The 24,502-nt window shown below is 36.6% G+C and overlaps 1 pseudogene; it reads left to right on the plus strand.

Annotated features, from left to right (window-relative positions):
• Window positions 1–1,339: 1,339 nt before the first annotated feature.
• On the plus strand, window positions 1,340–17,242 carry LOC144256114 (solute carrier family 35 member E1 pseudogene; annotated as a pseudogene).
• Window positions 17,243–24,502: the final 7,260 nt, after the last annotated feature.

Below are 24,502 nucleotides of genomic sequence, written 5' to 3' on the forward strand. Positions count from 1 at the left end.
GCTCTTTTGTTTTTTTATTTTGAGACAGGGTCTTGCTAAGTTGCTTAGGGCCTCGCTAAGCTTCTGAAGCTGGTCTCAAACTTGTGATTCTCCTGCATCAACCTTCTGAGTCACTGTGACAGATGCATGTCAGCACACCCAGATAAAGGGAACCATTTTAAAGTGGTATTTAGTAAATTCCCACTGCTGTGCAGCCCCCACCTCTGTACAATTCTAAAACATTTTCATCACCCAACAGGAATCTCAAGACCCATGTGTCCAAATGGAATCCTGTGCAATAATGTTCACTGAAGCACATTCCACTATAGCCTATACATGGAAATGATCCCAATCATGGATCAATGAATGAGCAGATGTGGTCCCTCCATACTATGGAATATGATGCAACCATTTAAAAAATGGAACTCTGGCACCTGCAAGAACAAAGGTGAACCTTGAAGAGGGTCCTATCTAGGGTTCAGCATTACTCCTAGGGATTTTTTCTCCTCTGATTTGTGACAGTCATCAGACTTCCCTTGTCACTCCTGTGCTTCACATGCCTGAACATTACTGTTCATTTATTTTGTACAATGTCCTTCAGTTTAAGTTTGCTTGGTTTTCTCATGATGAGAGCAAGCTGGAACCTGTTTCAAAATTTTTACTAATCTAATAGCTTTCTCTGTCGATAATTGGGAAATGTAGCTAGGGCTTTTATACATGACTTTGTGTATATTACTCTTTAGGACAAGGCCATAGTAAGTATTTAAAGTAAAAAGTGCATTGACTTTAAGGAAAGATATTAAGTAGTAATTTCATAGGTGATAGATGGTGCAAGAACACAGAAGTGGTAAGACCAGCTTGAGGTCATGGCCTTGGCTCATGTGATCTTCACAAGAACCCTCTTGGATATTGTCAGTTTCTAATAGTAATAGTAAATACTATTATTGTTCCCCATTTTACAGATGGGGAAACATAGATACAGAGATACTGAAGGTCTTGTCCAAGGCCACACAGCTGGTCATTTGCAGGGGCAGAATGTGAACCAAATTCATGAGATCTCAATTATGACATTCCACCATTGGCCTTCAATGCCCCCTCTGTGGTATTGGCTGACATGACGTCATTTTCATTGTTCTGTGATTTTGTTGAGGGCTGGAGATTACAGAGCTCTGATGAGTGAGGCTCAGTGGAGTGGGAATAGTTACTTGGAGCCAAGGTTGGGGGTGTCTGCCAAGGGCTCAGCAGATGCATGATGTAAGAGGAAATAAAGATCAAACCAGGTTGCACCACCTGAAGATGGGGTTTTGAAGGCAAGCCTATGGGACCCAAGATTGTGTGTCCTCTCTGAATGGAGTGAAGCATGGATTCAGCTCAACTCTTCAGCAGGCCAGGACTGATTGACATCTCCAGAAAAAACTGCATTTATAGAGTCCTCATTTTGGGAAGCATTTTGGTGCCCCACCAAGGTAAGAGAAGAAGCAGATGGGGAGTCAAGGATGATGTCTTCATTCTCAGCAGAGTTTACCCAGGGAATATAGAGGTCAAGGTGGAGTCTCAGCCATGAGACACAAGCTGGGACAGCTGCTGTCAGTTCTGAGATCCTATTAAATGTTTGGATCCTAAAACCAGGCCGCAGTACTGAGCACTGCTTACCCCTTCATCGAGCACTTCCAGAGTTGAGTTTCCTTTAACAAATATGTACCTAGCGAGAGTCCAGGGTCCCAGCAAAAAACAAAGATCCAGGAATGCTGATGGTGGCTGAGGGGACCTGAAGATCACAGACTCCACCTCAGGAGCAGCTGTTGCTAACATTCAGGCATACAGGCCCCATATGAGTAAATCTGTTACTGTTTCCCAAAAGTCAGAAATTTATATCTTAAGTGAAATCTCCAGTTTTTAAATGGCAGTAACCAATTTAGAGAAAAAGAAAATTCTTTTTTAATAGTGTTAACCCAACAAAACTCAACTTTATTCCTCTGGGCTGTTATTTATAGATTCTAACCAGAGCATTTTGAAGCATGTACTTTGTGCAGAACAGGATACAGATTGGGTTATAATTGGACTTTCATTTAAAATTGTCACTTTTGTAGGTCACGAAATAGTGGTATTACAGCAATTTTGTAGGATTCAACCTGATATTATCACACTCACTTTATTGAAGTATTCTGTCTCATGCCACATTGAATTGCACTAATAGGCACTCAGAGGCAAAAGGGAACAGTGTTTTTCATAGTATTGTTCATACATGCATCACCTGCAGATCATAAAATGCAGACTCCTGTGCATAGATCTGGGAGGGGCTTGAAGTGATGCTGGTGATTCTGGTCACTAGACCACACTTTGGGGAGCAAGGCACTGCACCACACCCTTTGCAGGTATTTTTTTAGATTTTATTAAGTTTCATCTAAGTTTTGTTACCCAAGAATATAAAGTCTCATTTCTATGACCTTCATTCATATTAGGTGAAGTCATCACCTCCTTGCAGTAGCAGGAAGTAAAATTATTTCAGTCTCTCCCTTATATATTAGCTGGAGATGCCCTCTACATCTTGCTCTCCAATTCTCCAAAATCCCCACCACTCCCTCTCACCTCCCATATGGGCTGCTTCATTCAACAGCTGTAGATATGAAGATTTTGTCTCAGATTTATTGAACACTTATACTGTACAAAACCCTATGCTGTAGAGTGACAACAGTAATCCTGAGAAAAATGATCCCTATCCTCAAGAGACATCCACCCTAATGCTCACTAGGATGATCAGGGTTTTTTTGGGAAAAAAAGTAGTTACTTAATAAAAGCTGAGTCATTTAAGGGGTAATAGCAGAGGTCTTTGATACTATAATTCTTATTCTTTTTTTATTTTTAAAAAATACGTTTTAATTTTTGGTTCTCTAAAACACTAAAAATGTATAATAGACTTTTATCCATATGATAAAATTGACAATTTAAACATTTACCTTGACCAATGACTAGAATTCATTGGTCTTGTGATTTCTTCATTTTCCTTGTTCATGATCCTGAAGAGGTAGGTCATATTTGGAGGTTGTTCACCAGGAAGGGAGGTGAGGCAATACTTAACTGCTTTGGCTTATTTGGAATAATCAAGAAACAGTACAATAAGATAAAAAGAGCATCTACACTGAAGTGTGCAGTGCACAACTGGAGATCAATGTTGCTGTCAAATATAAGACTTTTGGTAAATTTTCTGATTTCATGTGTAGGTCGGGAAAAGAAGCTTGAAACCTGAATTTAGGGTTCCTGAGTTTAATCCTAGTGCTGACTGTTTCAAAGAATGTCAGGGAAGTTCAATTCTGAATTGTATACTGTGGGGTTAATCCAGTAAGTTCTGCCTCATAGAAACAGTTATTAAGTGCTTATTAAAATTATATTAATGCTACATAAATGCACATATGCACACCATGGAAAAAGAGTTATACACATGATTCCAGGCTTCCTAGGGTTCTGTGAACCCTATTGGAGGTCCACAGACTCCCTTATGAAGGGAATAGAAAGTTACTTGGAATAGAACATGCCTAGATTCCCTTTAATCTTCCAATTACAAGTTGTCACCTAAAATTAGACCAATTGAATTAAAAATATACAATAGTGCTTGAAAAGTGACAAAAGAAGAGATTTTGAATTCAGAAAACCTTGGAGGAATCCCCACTGATGACACTAGCTGTGTGAGTTCCCATGGCCTGGATATTTTGATCCTTGTTTCAACATCTATAAAATGGAAATGAAAACACCACATCCTTCAGATAGGATTTTTGCAAGAATCAAATGAGATCATTTAACAAGAGCCTACAAAGTCAAATGTTCAAAGTATTAGGATGAACCATATGGAATTGGTGAAATTTCATTTGCAAAAATACTGGTTTCTTATACTATAACCAAAATAACAAATATTTAATTCAAGATAATTGTGTAAATAACCCATCATATTTTCAGAGAGAGAGAGAGAGAGAGAGAGAGAGAGAGAGAGAGAGACCTAGTTCTAAGTAATCATTCACTGTAACTTTAACACTTGACATTTCTTAGAGCAGCCCCATTTTATTCAGCTGAATAGAGGCTGCAAGTTTTATCTGAGTTCTATGTGTGTGAATCATTAAAAAACGTTTGTTGGAGATGTAGCTCTATAGTAGAATGCTTGTCTAGCATACATGGAGTCCTGGTTCAATCGCCAGCACTGCAAGGGAGAAAGAAAAGGCTGACAAAGTAACTTTTTGTACTTTTTATACATTTACTGAAGTAATTAATTACATACTGACCAATAAATAATCCTAAGGATTTATCTACTGACTATCCCTTAAGTTTAAGACTTGACAAGAATAGGGAAAAAAAAACTAATACCTCCTAAGTCTTACATAATAGATGCAGTACTGTTGCATCAGTCAATATAGGTTTTTTTTCCATTTTTATCTGTCGTGAATAGTGCTGCAATGGAATATTGGCCTACAAATGTCTCTTGGATATACTGATTTTATTTGCTTTGTATTTGAATTCAGTACTAGAAATGCTGGATCATCATTTTTTAAAAAAAATATATTTTTTAAATATTTATTTTTAGTTGTAGTTGAATATAATACCTTTATTTTATTTATTTTTATATAGTGCTGAGGGTCACATTCAGGGCCTTACACATTCATCTCCAGTATTTTATGTTGAATTCACTCACAATGAGGAGGAATCTTAATTCACTTCATTCAGTGACTTGCACTGCCAAGATTCTAGCACAAGGGTTCTTGCTTGGGCCATTTCTAAATACAGATATCTAGCAATAAAGATAAATTCCTTTTATTCAAATCACTTCACATGGCTATATACTTTTACATCACTGGCAGAATAATTATGAAGTCAAAACTGTAGTAACAGGGAGAAGAGGAATAAAAGCCTACAAAGTGGAGTCAGACCATGCTTTATTGTCAACTTCTCCAATTATCTTCCTTTTGCAAGAGTGAATTTTTTGGTCTAATTTGTTGAGTCAGCAACTTCTCATCTTGTAGAACACAAAAGAGAAAGTGGTTATTAGCATAGTGAGCAAGAAGGAAATAACTAAAGATAACTTGGAGATAAAGTTGGATATTTATAACAAGAAAAGTGTATGAGTGCCTTTGTAGACCATATGATAAAGTCTGACATGTAGTCTATGTATAATGGGAAGGCACTGAAAGTGTTTACAGAAAAGAATTAAATGACTTATGTTTTTAAAATAATATTATAGCTACCATGCACACATTGGATGGAGGAGAAGAAATGGTAGAATTATGGTTGGTGTTTTAGGTGTGAAAAAAATAGAGTGTATTGAAAAGTTTGGCTGTTGGAAGATTTTTACTGTAGGTAGAAAGATTAGACCTTGATAAGAAACCAATAATATAGAAAATTACTTTAAAATAGGAGCATATCAGAATATATTCCAGGCTTATTTTGAGCAACTGAGTGGTCATAGGCACCAGATTATTCATCCATCTTTGAACTTGGGTCTTACGTGCTCTTAATAGTTTATATTTAACATATGAGCGAGATTACCTCCACAAAGTTTCCATTTGGTGGTATGAAAAAAGAGGCAGCTTGGGAGGCTGAGACAGGAGGATCATGAGTTCAAAGTCGCCTCATCAACTGTGAGGTGCTAAGCAACTCAGTGAGACCCTGTATCTACATAAAATACAAAATAAAACTGGGGATGTGACTCAGTGGTTGAGTGTTCCTGAGTTCAATCCCAGCTATCAGTCCTCCTTGCCCAAAAAAGGAGATTATCAACAAAAACAATATTATCCAAAGAATGTCTTTACTAAAATGGAGCCAGAAAGTCATTAAGGAAAAATGTCTATTAATACACTTCTCACATTGACACCTGGAAATGTGCAAATTTTCGTGCACCTGTATGTTTTCACTACAGGCATCTGAAATAGCCAGATAATTACATTGTGTATAGAGGAGGGGGCTGGGGATTGAACCCAGAGGTACTCAAACACAGAGCCACATCCCCACAGCCAGTTTTCTATTTTATTTAGAGACAGGGTTGCACTGAGTTTCATAGGGACTATCTAAGTTGCTAAGTTTTGTCTTGACTTGAGGTCTTCCTGCCTCAGTTTCTTGAGTCACTGGGATTACAGGCTTGTGCCACCATACCAATATTTATTTGATTCTTTAAGAAAATACTCACAGCTATAAACAGGGCTGATTGAGACTGGCTGATGTGCTGTAAAAATATTGAATGCAGTAGAGTTGTGTTTTGTGTTCTTTTTTGCACCTCAGTGTGGGTAGAAACTAATTCTTGTACATTATGCCAGAGTCAACAGATGATATGCCCACCCCTGAAGACTACTGCAAAGTGGCCCCTGTTTAAAAAGATTCTACCCAGCCCCCCCCCCCCCCGACATTTAGCACCACTGAGACCTGCTTAAAGTGGCATGGATAAAGAGTTCTCAGACTGATAGGATGTCTGTCTGATCTCAGTTTTAAAAGAAGGCCACGGTGAATGATCAATGAAAGAATAATTAGGCAAAGAGTGAGGACTTATTGTTTTCTTTTTTGTACTGTTGCATATGTTTGATGACACTTTGGGTACACCAAGACCCTTACCAGGTGTGTGTGTGTGTGTGTGTGTGTGTGTGTGTGTGTGTGTGTGTCCCATATCCCCTAAGTATATGGAGGAAAATCATTTGTTCAGTTTTCACATGAAATGTAGAGCAGTGAGTCACTAGGCAGATGTCTACTGCTTCCATGTTGATATATCAATCTTTAATATCACATCCTAAAAAAGAAAATAACCAATATCCTTCAGTGAACATGTCTTGTGTAGTGGAAACATTCCTGGCACTCAGACTGCAAATTTATGAATGGACAGCTGCTTGCCTATAGATGGGGAACACCTCCTATGTCCATGACTTCTTGTATTCCTCCTGAAATTTCACCAGTACCCAGAAGGTGCAGGTGGTTTTGTGTAAAAGTTGTATACCACCTACAAGCCCTGTGAAATGGTCATCTATTGGCTAGGTGAAGGGAATACTGAGCATCACTCTGAAACTTATAAATCACTGTGGAAGGTAAGGGTTTCAGAGTAGAACCCTGCCTGGATGGTTAGAAATCCAAATAGGATGAGCAGTAGGAGTCTTTACCATAGCCTTGGTCCTGTGGAGAAGTTTATGAGGGGCTATGGTCTTCCCTATGTTTCTGGCCCCATGGGCCTCTTTTCTTATAAAAACCCAAGAAAAAGTTTCAAAATTTGAATGGAGTATGTAGATTGCATCTGGTAAGGTTCCTGACCTTCATGTAGCAAGAACAGGGACACTTTGAGTGCAATAAGGTTGTTTTGTACCTGAGGGAGCTAGGATATAGGTGATTGAGTTTATTTTTGAGTCAAATACACATAAAGAACTTACCATTGGCAGAAACTTGGCCTATAATTTGGGAATTAGCACAGTCATAACTCTAAGCCCACCTTAGTTTCCATTGTTCTCAAGAAGTGAGTCAGGAGCACCATGTCTTTAGACAGGTGAGGGGAACAGGATGCTTCACTTGACACAATCCTGGATTTCTCTAAGTATGGAACCCTCCAACCAAATGTTGAAGAGAAGTACATACAAGGAAAAAAAAATGAGTGGACTTTGTGCCATAAGGGAGGACTCCTGTTTTAAATGTGGGTATTTGTGTGATTGTTGTAATGGATGTCTGAATAAACCACAGGCTCTACCCTTGTGTGAATCTGATCAGTGGCCTGAGTTTTGGGGCTTACTTCATAGAAGGATCACAGTGATTTGTGTTGAGATTTTGGGTATCCAAGCATCAGAGGTGTCTTTGGGAACTTAGACCTAGGCCCAGTGTGGATTTCTTCACAACATTAGAAATCTCGGCCAGGATTTCACACAATTTTCTCTGTAGAGCCTTGTCAGCCAAAGTTAAGAGCCTGAAACACACATGTTCCTCACATTTTAGAATCATTTTCCCTGCTTCTGCACTCTTTGGAAAGCCCACCTGCATGAGGTCTCAGATGAAATATGGCTATATCTCTATCCAGAAATTTTTAAAATCTCTGGAACCATGAACAACTGGAGCTCTTTAGGAACTCCTTGTTTCTCTCCACGACTGAATCAGAGATAAACTTCAGTGGCCAGAACTCATTAAAATACTGGAGAATACAGATACCAGTGAATCTGAGCCTTCTGATGGTGGGGCCTAGGAAAGATGACTATAGGTGTGTGCAGAGAAATCATTGCCAATGCCACCAGAATCTCTTTTTATATTCCAAATCACATGGTACTGACATCATGCAGCCGATGGACCCTAGTATGGGAAGGCATCTTGTTATGGGGAGTGGGGTGGGAATATGCTCAGAGTCAGGTTTCAACTCAGAATTTTGGAGAGGCTAAATTAGTTTTCTCCTGAGGCCTTGAATCACCATCCAGGATAGAACAGCCTCCAGCACTATGTCCTATTTTACTTCTTGTATTTCTTGCAGCATAATACCAAATTCCCTGTGATGGAGCAATAACAGCCATGAAACCTGGAGGATGGCTCAATGGCTTTACAACCCTCACAGGGAGACATTTGGCCACCTCCAAGAAGAGGATTCAGCTTTGCTTCTGCAAGCATGTCCAAGGGTATTAAACAATGTCTTCCAGTTCACATAGATGGACATCCTCTGCAATTGTCTCACTCCAAAGAGAGCCAACATTCTTGGAAGCCACATAAATTTCAGGCACCAAAAGGTTAGAGGCATTGGTGAAAAAACTAATAGGTCAGCACACTTCCATGACTACTAGAAAATTTTTCCCTTGGTCCTATTTTTATAGTCCTCTATGCCACCTGCAACATTGTGAGCTCCTGATCATTACCAATGCCAGATAACTCATCAGATATCCTTCCTCTTCTCTCTAGAATTGTCTATTTTAATTTTTGTGAAGGGAATTATATCATATTAGTTATGATGGTATTTGTAAGTATTTTAGGGCAACATATATTTGCAGGTACATTCTGTGAATTTTCATATTTCTTGATCTACATATTTAATCTAACTGTAAATCAAACCTTACTCAATATTTACTACTATCCCTAATATTAATGCTAAATCTAAATCTAATATAAAGTAAATGCAATTAGAATAGTGTGTATTTTGACTTGCATTTTCAATTATCAATGGTATATGCTATATGACTTGTCATATATACATTATCATACATATCCATGAATCCCCAACTTTTAGAAAGGTATAATTACATGAATCACATTGCAATCAACCCTGTTTCAGAACATGTATTTTTAAATGAATATGTAATGTCTTATAGACGGTTACAAGTACATTCTTATGAATACCTGGATTTTAGAATATAAAATTTAATTCCCTAAACAGAACACTAACCCTAAATGATATCTGAACTGAAAATTCAACTTAAAGTGACCTCTATAGATAAACAAAGTTTTACATAAAGTATGTACATTTAAATGAATATTTGTGTGTATTGTGAATTATATATTTTATTATCAATTTCATATTTGCACATATATTACTAAATATCATGTATATGGTATATTCTTACATCCCCCAATTACAAAATACATGAGTCACATTATACTCTTACTTCAGTCTGTAAATTTACATTTATATGGATTTTCATACAATGTTCACAAGTACATTTTCAGGAATTCATATTTTCAGATGTATGCATTGATTACCTCAACCTACGTTAACTCCATTCAATATAGAATACTAACCCTAAAATTACCACTTAACTATACCTAATTTAAGATAAATGCCTGTATATTCCTATGAGATGTTATGTGTATATTCATTTATATTTTCAATAATCAATGGTGTATTGAGGTATAACTTAGTTCATATTCATTACATGTCATATCCATTCATCCTCTAGTTAAAAAACTTTTATTCCTACGATTCACATTATATCATTTCCATTTCAGATTATATTTATTCATATCTGTTTTCATACACATTTTCAAATGATCTTTCTAATAAACATACATACTTTTCAATGTATATATTCATTCCCTAAGCCTGACCCTAACCATCTCAATATATAATACTGACTCTAATGTTACTGCTATACCTATACCAAGTTTGACACAACTGTATGTATATAAATGTTAGATTCCATGTGTATTTTAAAATATAATTTCAAACTTCAAAGTTAACTTTGCATAAAGTTATTATATTTTCATTATATACTATATTTATGCATCACCAAGATAAAAATGTGTATTCATAAAACTCACGGTATATGTCTTTCTATTCATAAACATTACTTTATAGGTTTTCATAAATGTTTTCACAAGTACTATGCAATAAACACTCATGTTATTTAACATACATATTTATTTCCTAAAACTAACATTACTGAATACAAAATTTAATACTAATCCTGACCTTACATTTATACCTAAGCCTTATTGTTTAAAAAGCATGTATTATTATGAAGATTTGTGTATACATTGACTATTACATTACATTTTCAATAGTATTTTTGCATACATATTTTTGTTGTCTTTTTAAATAGTTTTTAATTGTCAATGGACCTTTATTTTGTTTATTTATGTGTGGTGCTGAGAATCAAACCCAGTGCTTCACACATGCTAGGCAAGCATTCTGCAACTGAGCAACAACCCCAGGCCCAGCAAACATATTTTATGAGTCCATAAAGTTATATATTCATCCGCAAATTAAAAGTATTTGGAATCATATGACTCACATTATACTATTTCTATCTCATAACATAAATATTTATATTAATTTTTATGCATATTTACATAAGTACATTCCTATGAATATTTATATTTGCTGACACTCATATTCACTATTTAACACAAACTCTATTGCCAAAAAGAAAAAAATTAATACTAATCCTAAACTCAGTCTTATTCCTAAATCTAAAGTAAAATGAAAGGCTACATACTATGCATATTTAAGAGTATTTTGACTTATACATTCAATTACCAATGGTATACTTGCAAGTGTCATCATATATTCATTTATATGAAACATCCATGCACTCTGGAGGTAAAAAGTATGTATTCAAATTATGAACCCTATGCTCAGAACTTATATATTTCAGAACTTATATATTTATATATGTTTAAGAACTTATATACTTATATATGTTTTCATATATATTTTCACGAATTCTTATGATTATTCATGTTTCCCAGTACCAATATTTACTGACTAAACTTACTCTTAATCATTAAATCAAAATTTAATGTTGAACCTTCTTCTTCATACTGCCATAGTGTCCCAGAGATTTCAATATGTTGTATCAATGTTCTCATTTATCTCAAAGAATTTTTAGTTCTCTCCTTGAAGTTTTTGCAACCCATTATTCATTCAGTAGCATATTATTTAGTCTCCAGGTGTTGGAGTCACTTTTATTTATTTTATCATTGATTTCTAGTTTTATTCCATTATTATCTGATAGAATGCAAGGTATTGTCTCTACTTTTTTGTATTTGCTAAGAGTTGCTTTGTGGAACAATATATGGTCTCTTTTAGAGAAGGATCCATGTGCTACTGAGAAGCATATTTTCTTATTGAAGGATGAAATATTCTATGTATTTCAGTTAAGTCTAAGTTATTAGTTGTGTTATTGAGTTCTATAGTTTTTTGTTCAGGTTTGTTTGAAAGATCTATCCAATGGTGAAAGAGGTATGTTACATAACTTAAATTATTATGTTGTGGCCAATTTGACTCTGGAACTTGGGAAGAGTTTGTTTAATGAACATAGCTGAATCATTGTTTGGGGCGTATATATTTATGATTGCTATGTCTTGTCAGTGTGTGGTTTCCTTGAGCAGTATGTAATGTCCTTCTTTATCCCTTTTAATTAACTTTAGCTTGGAGTCTATTTTATTTGATATGAAGATGGAAACTCCTGCTTGCTTCTGTAGTCTATAAAAAGAGGAGGTTATTCCCATAATAAGAAAATTATAGAAATTTTATGTTTCACTCCCAAAAAGGGAGTATACAAGAGAAGGATGAAGAAGGTGAGGGGAGAAAAGCTAAAGAGTAGGTGAGGTGAGGATACAGGCAGAATTCTTGTGTGGAAGTTTATAGAGGGACATCTTAAAAATACAAACACTTGTTCAATTCAAAACTGTTTACATTTGATTGATTTAAGCTCTTCTATAAAATCTGGTTTTAGTGAGTTCTATCATCTCTATGAGTTATGGTTGCTAACTTGTTTTATATCCTCCCTGGACTACCATGAGGGAAAACAGAAATGTGTGCTGGAAGTATGAGAGACTGCAAGAACATCTTAGAAATATTCATATTTCCTGATGTATACATTTATTCCCTCACATTAACCCTAAATCCTTCAGTATTTATTATTAACCTTAATGTGACTATTTTAACTGTACCTAATTTAAGATAAGTGCATGTATATTCATATGAGATGTGATGTGTTCTTTGACTTATATTTTCAATTAGGAATGGTTTATTAGCATTTAAATTATTATATATTCACTTTATGATACATCCACTCTCCCCAAGTGAAAAAAATTATATTCATATGATTCACTTTATTTAATTTTCTGTTTTAGAACATATATGTCCATGTGTTTTCATACATGTTTTCACATGTACATTCTTATAAATGTACATATTTGATACACATATTCTTTTAGTAAGCCTAACTCTAACCAACTCAATATATAATACTAACACCAATATTACCACTATTCCTACAACTAGTTTGACATAAATGCATATTTATAAATATAAGATTCCATGTGTATTTTAAAATATAATTTCAAACCTAATGTTCAATTTGCTTAAAACATATTGTATATTCATTTCCTTATCTTGGGAAATAAATTTTGAACTTTATAGTCAAATACAGGGACAGATTATGCTTCTAAATTCTGGCATGCATGATGGTAATTTACTTTATTAGAAATTATAAATGTTTATATATATATATATATATATATATATATATATATATATATTTATGTGCAATGTGCATGTGTGTGTTTGTGTGTATATATAATTTAGATTTCTATTTTGGGTATGTTAAGGTTATCTGTATTATAGATATAGATATACTTGGTTTTTAAAAGTTTGTTTTTTGTTTCTTTTTTTTTACTTTGGTAGAATTTTTGCCGATTTGTCTATGACTGAAGACATTAATCCAAACATTCTCTAGACCAACTATTTATTGAGTGATTTTCAAAGTTTTACTCAATGTCAAAATGACAACTTTTATGGAGAATTTGTGTCTATTGGATACCTGTGACTCTTACACTTCACATGTACCATTGTTTAAGTCACTGGTTTTCAAAACATTTTTATCTAATAAACCCCTCAATTTCTCTTTCAAAGATTTTTTTTTTCTTGGCTGTATTAGAAAAGATACTAGCTCACTAGTTCTTAAATTCAGCCCTGGCATTTTAGACATGTATTATCAGATGACAGTGATAGGGTTATTTTGAAAACCACTGAGCTCACTTATTGCTATGATTTTATTGTGTGCCTCTTAAATCAGTTGCAACACAATCCCCTGTGTGGTGGTATTGAGAAGTTACAACTTTGGGGGAAGTGATTATGCCATGACAGATTTACAGTTTATGGAAAGGTTAACACCTTATGAAAATGCTCTAAACAATGACCTCGGACCTTCATTGCTCTTCTGCTCTTCTGACTTGTAAAGACAGTGTTCAAGAACCATCCTGGAACCAGAGAATAGGCCTTCAGCAGACACTGAACGTGCTTGCACCTTGACCTTGGGGTTCAAGCCTTTAGAACTATGAAGAAATAAATTTCTTTTGAAAATTAATTACACAGTCTCAGGTGGTTTGTTATAGCAGCACTAACCCAGTAAGATTACACTATACTACCCCCCACAAAAGGGATAAGAAAGAAATTGGAATAAAAATGGAGAAGAAAATGATGTTATGATGGATGAATTCAGGCATTAGAAATTCTATGTAGCATTTCCAGTACTGCATTACCTTTCTCCTTAAAATAATTTTTCATGAAGTGCATGTAATGTTTGTGTCCTCAAATAAAAAGTTTTGCTGTGTGTGTTCTTCAATTTATAAGACTGATTGGTGATACAGATTGAATTGCTTAATGTACTGATTTCATTTGATCATAAAGTGAACAGATTCATTGATTAATTGTTCAAATTATTTCTTTGCATGCTTTCTATAGAGATAAATGAAAGATTTTTATTCCAATTTTCAATAATTTACAATTTTGTTTTTGTCATAAATCTGTTTTTTTGTCAAATTGGAAAGCTTCTGTAATTTTTTTCTACATGAGTTATATGATGCAGAAGTATCAGTATTCAAACTATTTTAGCAATAAAATTGTGAGTTGGTAGAGTTTTACTATGATGCCATGTGAGTTGGCAGAGTTTGAGAGAGTGAAGGCAAAGAGAGGAGAATTTCTAAAGTAATAAGGCTAGCAATAAAGCAATCACAGTGTCATTGACTGCAAACCATATGGCTACTTTCCTCCAAACCACAACTAAATTTAACTCAGTGAAATTCTCCTTTAAGAGAAATCCTCAAAATTGTTTTCTTCCATGTGGAATAAAGCCCAAAAGAAAAAAGGAAAATTAATGGTCTTAATAAATTTCATTATCTTACCTGATTTGAAAATTTACAGAAGTAGATCTCAAGGCTGTGAACTGAAGGTCCAGGCAATTGAGTGTCCCCAATGCTTAAGCTTTACATTTTTCATGGTAATGGAAGACATCAATCTCCCATTACACTGGCCCAACTAAATGTATGACTGTGGCTAACAGGATGGAATTAAATACATTTCTACCTTGTGCAATAGCATATTTATTACAGTATAATCACCTATTGATATTATATTTGTTTTAAAAAATAAAAATTAAAGTAAAAAAGAAAAACTACCATGGCTTGTTTTGCTTGTCCAAGGTCATGATTTTTATGAGCATCAAGCATGTTTAAGAAATATAGCAGAGTTGTTATCTCGGCACTCTGTCTAAAATGACTAAAATGTTTAAATAATATGAAGGTAGGGACTACACAGTTAACTCTAGAACCAGAAATCACTGTTCTGAATTAAGTCTACAGGGACCATCTCAAAAATGGAAATTCATTGTCCTAAGATAAAAAAGTCACCAGGAATTATTTTCTATGTTGGAAACAGATATAACTTTGTTTCAAGAAGTTTGAATATATTTACTATTATTTATTTATTTGTTTTAATTAACTGTCTAGTACAAGATTATATAAATTTTATATTTTTATGAGTATCATAGCTGATATTTATTGAACCAAAACAACGTTTTGGAGCCTGCACCAGAAGATTTCTACTTCTTATATTATTACATCTTCATGGTATCCTTTTAATAATTACTGAAATCTATTCAATTAATGAGCAAACCAAGGCACAGAGATGGGAGGCAACATGCTCAAGGTAGTCTTCATAAAAAGTGGTGGAGAAAATTTTCAGATAAGAATCTGCTGATTTTTGCAGGCTTGCTACATCATTTATTAGATATGACTTGAGCGCTTTTTCATATAAATGCAATTTGGTTTTGCTTTCTGTGAAAAAGAACAGTGACTTGACATCATGGAACAGTTTTTAAATTAAATATTATTTGCCAATTGCATCCCTAATAAATTAATATTCATATCTTGATACCTGGTATAAATTGAAAACTGAAAATGTTCACTAGATTTTCCAATACTTTTCTGTTTCTACAAAATTAACAACAGTTCATTCATTACACAATTAGGAGGAAGAAGGGGAATAGCTAGGATGATGGAAGGAGACCCTCATCATTATACAAAATACATGTATGATGATGTAAATTTGGTGTCAGCATACCTTATATACAAACAGAGATATGATAAATGGTGGTATAAAGATATATTAAGAATTGAATGCAAAAAATAAGAGAGCTCATGTATAGTGACATAATTTGGCGTGAACATACTTTATATACAGAGTTACAAAAATTGTGCTGTGAATGGATAATTATGAATGTAATGCACTCCAGTATTGTCATGTAAGAAATAAATTAAAAAGAAAAAAATTGAAAGTAATTCTTCAATTGTGAAATGTAATCAATAAAAATCATTAGCAGATAACAACAACAAAAAAACAACAAAACAGATAACAACAACAAAAAAAAAAAACAACAAAGCCTGCTGTGGTACGCCTTGAGTGCCGGCGGAAACATGGTCAACAAGGTTATTCTTAGCGCCTTCCCAGTGACTGTGTCGCTGTGCCTCATCCTGGCACTGTGCGCCGGACTCCCGCCGCTCCTGCGCGCCTGCCCCGCCCCCCCCCTCCCCCGCCAGTCTCGGTCCCCGGCCGGCCTGCATCCATTGGCTGGCCCGCTGCTGCAGCCATGCTTCTACCCTGGCTACATGCTGCCACTCGCCTTTGACAAGTATTTCGCATCCGTGTCAGCGCACGTCAGCATCTGGAAAGTGACGGTGTCCTACGGCGCACACTGTCAAGGCCACCATGCCCATCTGGGTGGTCCTCCTGTCCTGGATCATCCTGAAGGAGAAGCAGAGCACCAAGGTGTACTTGTCACTCATCCCTATCATCAGCGGCGTCCTGATGGCCACCGTCATCGAATTGTCATTTGACATGTGGGGACTTGTCAGTGCCCTTGCTGCCACTCTGTGCTTCTCGCTTCAGAACATATTCTCCAAAAAGGTATTGAGAGATTCACGGATCCACCATCTCTGCCTGCTGAACATCCTGGGCTGCCACGCTGTCTTCTTTATGATCCCCACATGGGTGCTGGTGGACCTCTCAGCTTTCCTGGTCAGCAGTGACTTGACCTGTCTCCCAGTGGCCCTGGACACACCTGCTCCTGGCTGTGAGTGGCTTCTGTAACTTTCCCAGAATGTCATTGCCTTCAGCATCCTCAACTTCATCAGCCCCCTGAGCTACTCTGTGGCTAATGCCACAAAGAGAATCATGGTCATCACAGTGTCCTTGATCACGCTGCGCAACCCAGTCACCAGCACCAATGTCCTGGGCATGATGACGGCCATCCTGGGGGTCTTCCTGTACAACAAGACCAAGTATGATGCAAACCAGCAAGCCAGGAAGTACCTCCTTCCAGTCGGCACCACAGATGTGAGCAGCAAGGAGCGCCATGGGAGCCCACTGGAGAAGCCCCACAATGACATCCTCTTCCCCCAGTATGGGGACTATCAGTATGGCCGCAACAACACACTGACAGACCACTTTCAGTACAGCCGGCAGAGCCACCCAAACTCGTACACTTTGAAGTGCTATGATGTATAGAGCCTAGAGCTAGGGCAGGGCCTCCCTGGACTCCCTCCCTCAGCCCCCAGCAGTGTCAGAGACTCTGACAAGCAGTGAATGTACAGCCCTGCCAGAGAACGGTGGGTGACTTACCACCGCAAGACCCAGGGGCTCCTGGCCCCGAGTGGGCAGAAGCGGGTGTGACTGCCACGTGGATGGCGATGGGCTCTGGGCAGAGGGAGATCCACATGGAGACCAGGCAAGCTCTTTCTTCCCGGAGTCCATCGTCAGGGGCCATGACCCTATGGAGCTCTTGACCAAATTACACCTTTCCATGTGGAGTTCTTCCTCAAGCAGTGTATGTCACACTTCTTACTCAGCTTTCCAGGTGACATCCTAGACCAGAGAAGGGGAATCCCTATGGATACAGACCTGGAGTGATCAAGAGCTGATTTCCTGGGGGGTCGAGGAGAGGATTGTGGGGTGGTGCTTGAGAATGACAGACTAGCTGCTTTAATTTCACTGCTCAGATATGCATAGGACCAGGTGGGCATCATGTGGGCCAGTAGCCTGTGAGAGTCGCTGGGGACACCGCAACCACAGAGGTGGACCCAGTCTCCCAGTCTGTCCCGAGGCTGTCTGCAGTTACTGGCATGCGCTGCAGAGAGCGAGCCTCGCAGTTGGCACTGGACTCCTGGAGCTTGTGTCTTTGACTTGCAGGTTGGAGTTGGCATCCACCTAAGTCCAGGAAAAGGGAAATCCTCGTCCACCTTTCTCTTCCCTTGCCAGAGCAGGGCACGTCCCCTCTGCAGGCAGCACACAGGATCTGTAGGAAATCATGTTGTGTTCAAGCTGTTTTTCTGTAGTACTTATTCTTTTTAGATGAGTCTTGGCCACTTCAGTGATGACTTGGAAGGCTGTTTGGTGGGGAGATCTTGATTTTATGAGGATCTTGCATTTTTCTAGAGAATTTTATAGTCATGTGTGTTTTTATGCCATGGTCCCCATTAGAGGACACAGCAAAATTGGCTTTGGATCAGAAACCATCATTTCTAAATGTTTAAAAAGAAGAAAAGTTCCTACTGGTGATGCCTATCTGACTAGTTTGGTAATAAGTAAGAAGTAAGAAGCAATGAAGTTCTGAAGCTTTTCTCTTGATGACCACGATCACTGAAAATGGAAGGAATCCAGATTATCTCAGTGTCTGGTGTAATCAACAGCACCAGTGTTTTGCGTCTGTGAAGTTTGTGTTGCATGTAAGGATGAATAGTCTCCTGGATAAGGGAAGAAGGGGAAGCACCAAGCTAAAATTTTGTTTGCCAAATCAGATTCTTTGGTCAATAATGGTTTATGAGCTGGGCACAGTGGCACATACTGATGGTCCCAGCTACTGGGGAAGCTGAAGCAGGAGAATCCCCTAATCCCAGAAGTTTAAGGCCATCCTGGGCAACAAGGTGAGACCCTGCCTCAAAAAAAGAGAAAAAGAAGTTTGGGTTTGGGTAGAATCATATCAGGAAAATTATAGGGCCCCAGGGTGGCAGGGTTCCAGTTGTGGCCTTAGTCTTCTGGCATTGTGAAGGGACCTTTCCCTCAAGGAGGGGACCACTGGCTTGGCTTCTGGGGCCTTTGGTGATATCTGCCCTTGTTTCTTCAGCACTGTCCTCAACTTCCAGCTACATGTGGGGACAGTAAATCATAGATAGGACACCAGTTTGCCCTTTATCTCCTGTTGAATGCAGTGTTTCCCCACTCTGAGAGGAAGCAACACTGTTTCTGCTGCATTCCGGGTTTTGTTTTGTTTTGTTTTCTGCTTTGGTAATTGGAATTTTGTATTGAAGGGTTTGGTTTTCGTCTGCTTATGAATGGGCCACTTTGCTCCTTGCCGAGGTTACTCATCAGAAGCCTCAGGAGAATCCCTGTTTGTCCGTCTGTTGTTCATTGCTTAATAGTATTTTGATCCCAGGTTTTGAGACAATTGCTGGGTAAAATAGGAAGACACAATCCTGATGGTGTTATTTATGAAAAGATCTTGCTGAGTGCCTTCACCAGAAGCTGTGGATCTGTGGTTGAATTGTTCTCACTGGTGAATGCAGTTTTGCATTGCAAAGGTGTATGGTGGTAGTTTATGGTTATAGTTAAGTGATTCCTCAAACATATCATTGAATTCCAAAATGAATTATGCCTCTGTTTGGGTTTAATGAAATTTCTGATGTTACTGAAATTTGCCTATTAAAATGTTTTCCTTTTCCAAAGCAAGACATGCTGGTGAGAGGAAATGACTGTCTAGTTTTATTATGGTTTATAAATTAACAAATGGGATATTTAATTCTGTAAAAAAATGTGAAATTTTAAAAAAATGTTTATCTGTTAATGAATTAGTTAACTCTTTATAATTTCTCATTTTATTTGATTCTGCAAGTTATCTCTGATATATATTTTCAATTTTCTAAGAGAGAATTATTTTCACTTTATAACTTTTAAATGTTTAATGAGAATTTTAAAATTTAATACTCTATTAAGAATGATGATTTTACCTTTGAAAAATTGTTTATAAATTGATCTTTCTTTTACAGCAGGTTTTATATTTGAATCATTAATATACTCATTTGAGAGTAATTTATTCAGGAAGGCTTTTAGATGTTAGCATCATTTCTATGTAACTACAAATATTTTGTTAAGTGAGGATATTGTAATTATCTCTCCCAAGTAGTGCACATATATTTTTCAAGTGATATAAAAGGAAGCTTAACTTCATAGTGAGATACACAAACTTGAGAGTTACCATTACCTAGTTATCAGATCTTGGCCATTTGTCTTTAACTCATTAAGCCTCAGTTCAATCATTTATAAACTAGATGTGACACTAAAAAAATGGCTGTCTGAGGCTCCATTCAAACAATTCTACACATCCCTGTCCAAGGAGTATTCTCATCCTATGTCAGGTGTCTATGATTATAGATATAAGCATTGTGTTTTAAATATTGAAGGAAAGATATTTTACATATTGAATTAAATAATATAGGGTATGCTTGATACTAATTGCGGGGAGGGGGGGTCAAAAGAAAAGAGATGATCTCCTCAGTGCTCAATTTAAAAAAAGAGAATATGAGAAGAGATGCCTGTAAGAGGTGAGAGCAGATGGAATTTCAAACAGAAAAGGATATGCTGAAATGGTCAGGATGTCTACATCTTGGATTCATGGCTATATCATGGAGGACATAATAAGATTACAGGGCACTTTGAGAGCTCTTTCTAACTTTACCTCCTTGGGTGGCTTGTTTTTGTTATTGTTATTTTTATAGGAAAATCTTAGTGCTAGTAATAAATCAAATATTACAAAACCCAAGATATAAAATAGATTTTGATATATAAATTTATAAAGAAAAGTAGAAAGTTAGAGATGTTCTGTTCTTTTTTAATTTATAATTTATTTTTTAATTGTGGTTGGACAATACCTTTATTTTGCTTACTTATTTTTATGTGGTACTGAGAATCGGAACCAGGGCCTTGCATGTGCTAGGCGAGCGTCCTACCACTGAGCCATAACCCTAGCCCCGAGTTATTCTGTTCTTACAAAAATTATTAAAATTTTAAAATGTTTTGAGGTGTGTTGTCTGTTGACTTATTTTATGTGCATTGCAAACTTGTCTACAATATTATCTATGAAATATTAGCAACATCTGTTCTTTCTGTTAACATTTTATATTTAAACTACTGAGAACTAACACCTTAACCTATCTCTCCTTAAATTTATAAATTTATTAACACATTTTAAGGCTAAAATGCACACATCTGTTACTCTTACTACCATCTCTTTAGATAAATTTTATTTCATTGGGATATTCTGTATTACATTTAATTTGCATTTTAAAATTTTGAACTGCTTTTGCTATTGTTATAAAATTAATACATAAAAATGATTTTAAAACTGAAGTAAATGGATATTATGGTGCTAATGGGTGTCCTGCTTTTCAGTTTCCTGCCTGCCTGAGTTTCTGCACATATCAGAGTCCTTTCTGTATTATAGCTTTGCTCAGTTTAGATATATTTACACAGATCTTCACTGTTTTGCAGGAAGAATAGGAAGGCAATAATACAGTCTTATCTACCAGAGTTAGAAACCCAATGGCTATTTTTATATTGAAATTTCTTACCTGAAGACTAACTTAAAGAATCTACAGGCTGAAGATGTTGAGTAAAAAGGACTGCACAGAGCAAGACTGAAAAACCACAAGAAATTCACCCTTCAAAACCAGCATTTGAGATTATGGGGAAGACAAGTTGGAATCTAGTTTTCATTTCTCCTATCAGATGGGACTATTAACTGACAGTAGTCTTTACATTTCCTGTCATTCACTTTGTAGAATTTGTATCTGTAACAGTTCATTCCATGCTTTCAACATAACCATTGTTGCTGTGCAACTGTTACATGTTTTAAAACTGACTTTGACATTTTTCTTTCTATTTTCATTTGCTAGCAAAAGCGATACCCTTCCACTGCAACTTGATTTTCTATCTTGTTTTCCTTTGATCAATCTGCTCTGGTCATATCAATCTTTTTGTTATGCAAATACCTCTCACATTTTCAGCACTTGCTTCTCCCTCAGCTAGGATTTTATAGGGGTATTCATATATTACACTCACTTATACATTTAGATTTATATTCACATTGAGTTTCCATGATATCCTTGCTGAGTATCTAATCCAAAATAAAGCATTACTCTATCTTATTCTCTATCCTTTTCTCTAGTTTTGTTTTTTGGAACATCACTTATCATTACCTGACACATTTATTTATTTTCTTTGTACCTCAGCTAGGATAGAATTATGTGAGGACACAGAGAGACTTCAATGTATTCTGTTTGTTAGTGTCTCATGGTGAGGAAAAAAAGAAGCATACAGCAAGCACTAATACATAACCAAATGGATACATTTGTTCATACAATAATAATGATAATAGCTGCTGAGTTCAATGATGCTTAGTAATTTAATGGGGCTGAGCCAGGAGGGTTGCAAATTCATGGCCAGTCTTATTATGTCTGCAAGATCTTCAGCAACTTGGCAAGACACTTTCTCAAAATTAAAGAAAAAATAAAATTAAAAAGGACTAAGGATATAGATCAGTAATAAAGTGTTCCTGAATCCAATGCCCTATATTGGAAAGAAATGATAATGGCTACTCAGCATTTAAGTCCAATAACTAAAATAGACTCTTCCCTGTAAACATAGATTTATGTGAGTAACAATCATTCCTCTTTCTCCCAAAAGGATTCTGATTTTCCTCCACTGAGTGACTCAGTGGAGGAAAATCAGAATCCTTTTCACATTTCCCAAATTAAAAATGTTTCTTCTGCCTCTGCCATTCATCTGTAATGTAAGAATTGTCTCCACTAAGTGCCATTGGTAGTTTTGCTGTCCTTTCCAGAATTTATTTTGCATTATCAATGAAATCATATTTCTCCTGATCACAGAGTAATTTAAATCATACATTTGAGTATGGTGTTCTGTGTTAGAGTCTGTAAACAAATGTTAGAGTCTGTAAACAAGTCAGGATGGTGCCTGGCATTTTGCCAGGGGAATATTAGAGTCTGTAAACAAGTCTGGATGGCGCCTGGCAAAATGCCAGAGGGAGTGGTTTGTGAAGTAAGGCCAGGGAGCCATTAAGTGTGGAGATTTCTTATTGGTTGACCGATGTATCTAGTTTATGCTAATTAAGATAAACTATGTGGAATGTATAAATACCGCTCTGGTCCTACAATAAACTGCTCCCACTCCTGCTGTATCAACCTACACATGTTGTTCGTCATCCACCCACCCCCCTCCCGGTTATTTTGCTGCAGCTGGACTGCAGCAGTTCTGTTCACTAAATATGTGATGGATTGCTTACATGTTTTACATTTTAACTGGCAAAAAAATTTCCCTTCCCAATCCAGATGCAGAAATTAACTTTGGACAAAGGTTAATAAATCTAATAGTGGTTTCACTTATAAAAGGTGTCAATATAGTAAAAATTCTTGTTTGATGCAATCGTTTTTTTTTTTCTTTTATATTTTTCTGTGTTTAGGGGTAGGCAGTCCTATAGTTTAGAAATGCATTTTAATTTGCTCTTTTCTTATCCTTCAGCAAACCTCACAGGGTGATACTACATCCAGAAAGGGAACTAAAAGACTGGGTAAAACATGCACAACACCACTTTTATTACATCCAGGATTCATATGTTAAGATTGCATCAACCATAAAAAGGGAGAAGCAATGTTTCTCTTCATATCTTTTAATCTAACCTAGATTGGGTTTTGTTGTTGTTGTTGTTGTTATAGCAGGGATTGAGGTTAAACAAGGAGCCCTTAACCAACTAGCCACATCACCATCTGTTTTTATTTTTAGTTTTTGAGACAGAGTCTCACTAAATTGCTCAGGGCCTCACTAATTTGCTGAGGCTGGTCTTGGACTTGTGATTCTCTTGCCTCATCTTCCTGAGTTGCTGCAATTACAGGCTTGTTCCACCATGCATGATGTAACCTAGATTTTTACATATCATTGTTGATTTCAGATATGCTTGGGAGACAAGAAATCAGGCAAACATTTTTCAATTGTCTCTTTCTTTCTTTTTTCTTTTCTCAGAGGCAATTGGGTTGCAGTTTGATAGAGGCATAAGACAGTATCACACATGAGACTGTGCCTGTGTACAGTGGCTATTATTTAGGTATCCTCTGTTTTCATGTGACAAAATAGTTAATATTCAAAAACAACGTGAAGCTTCACGTTTTTGAGAATTCTAAAGAATGTCTTAAGACACTGATAGACAAATATTTTAAAAAAAAAAGGTTTGAGGGTCCAGTTTCTCTCTTCCATCTTCACCTCTCTTTAGATTCCTTCTTCATTTCATGGTCCAAGATGGCTGAAATAACTTCTAATCTTACTTCGTCTTGCAGCTTAACTAAAAATTAGGTATTTTCCCCAAATGTTAGGGCCCTGATATTGCTTTACTTAGAACATTTACTTTGTAAAATTTGCAATTGAATTTTTTTTTTGCCCTTTTCAGATAAAATATTCTACCAGATTCTTGCCCTTTTTCCAATTCAGCAATATATATCTTTCTCAAAGACCTAGAAGCAATTCCTTTGAAATGTAACCATTAAGAAGTTCTTGTCAGGGAGGTAACCAAGGAGGAGGAAGCCATGGCCGTGGCTCTCCACAGGCTGCTGGCGGGCGTCAGGGTGGGCGCCACCGTCCGGATCAGGGAGTGAGGCCTGGCTGGTGGGCTGGGTGCCCCGCGCCTTAGCCAGCGCCTGGCTGCCC

The sequence above is a fragment of the Urocitellus parryii genome, chromosome 7 (genome assembly GCF_045843805.1).
Source record: "Urocitellus parryii isolate mUroPar1 chromosome 7, mUroPar1.hap1, whole genome shotgun sequence".
Classification (NCBI taxonomy): domain Eukaryota; kingdom Metazoa; phylum Chordata; class Mammalia; order Rodentia; family Sciuridae; genus Urocitellus; species Urocitellus parryii.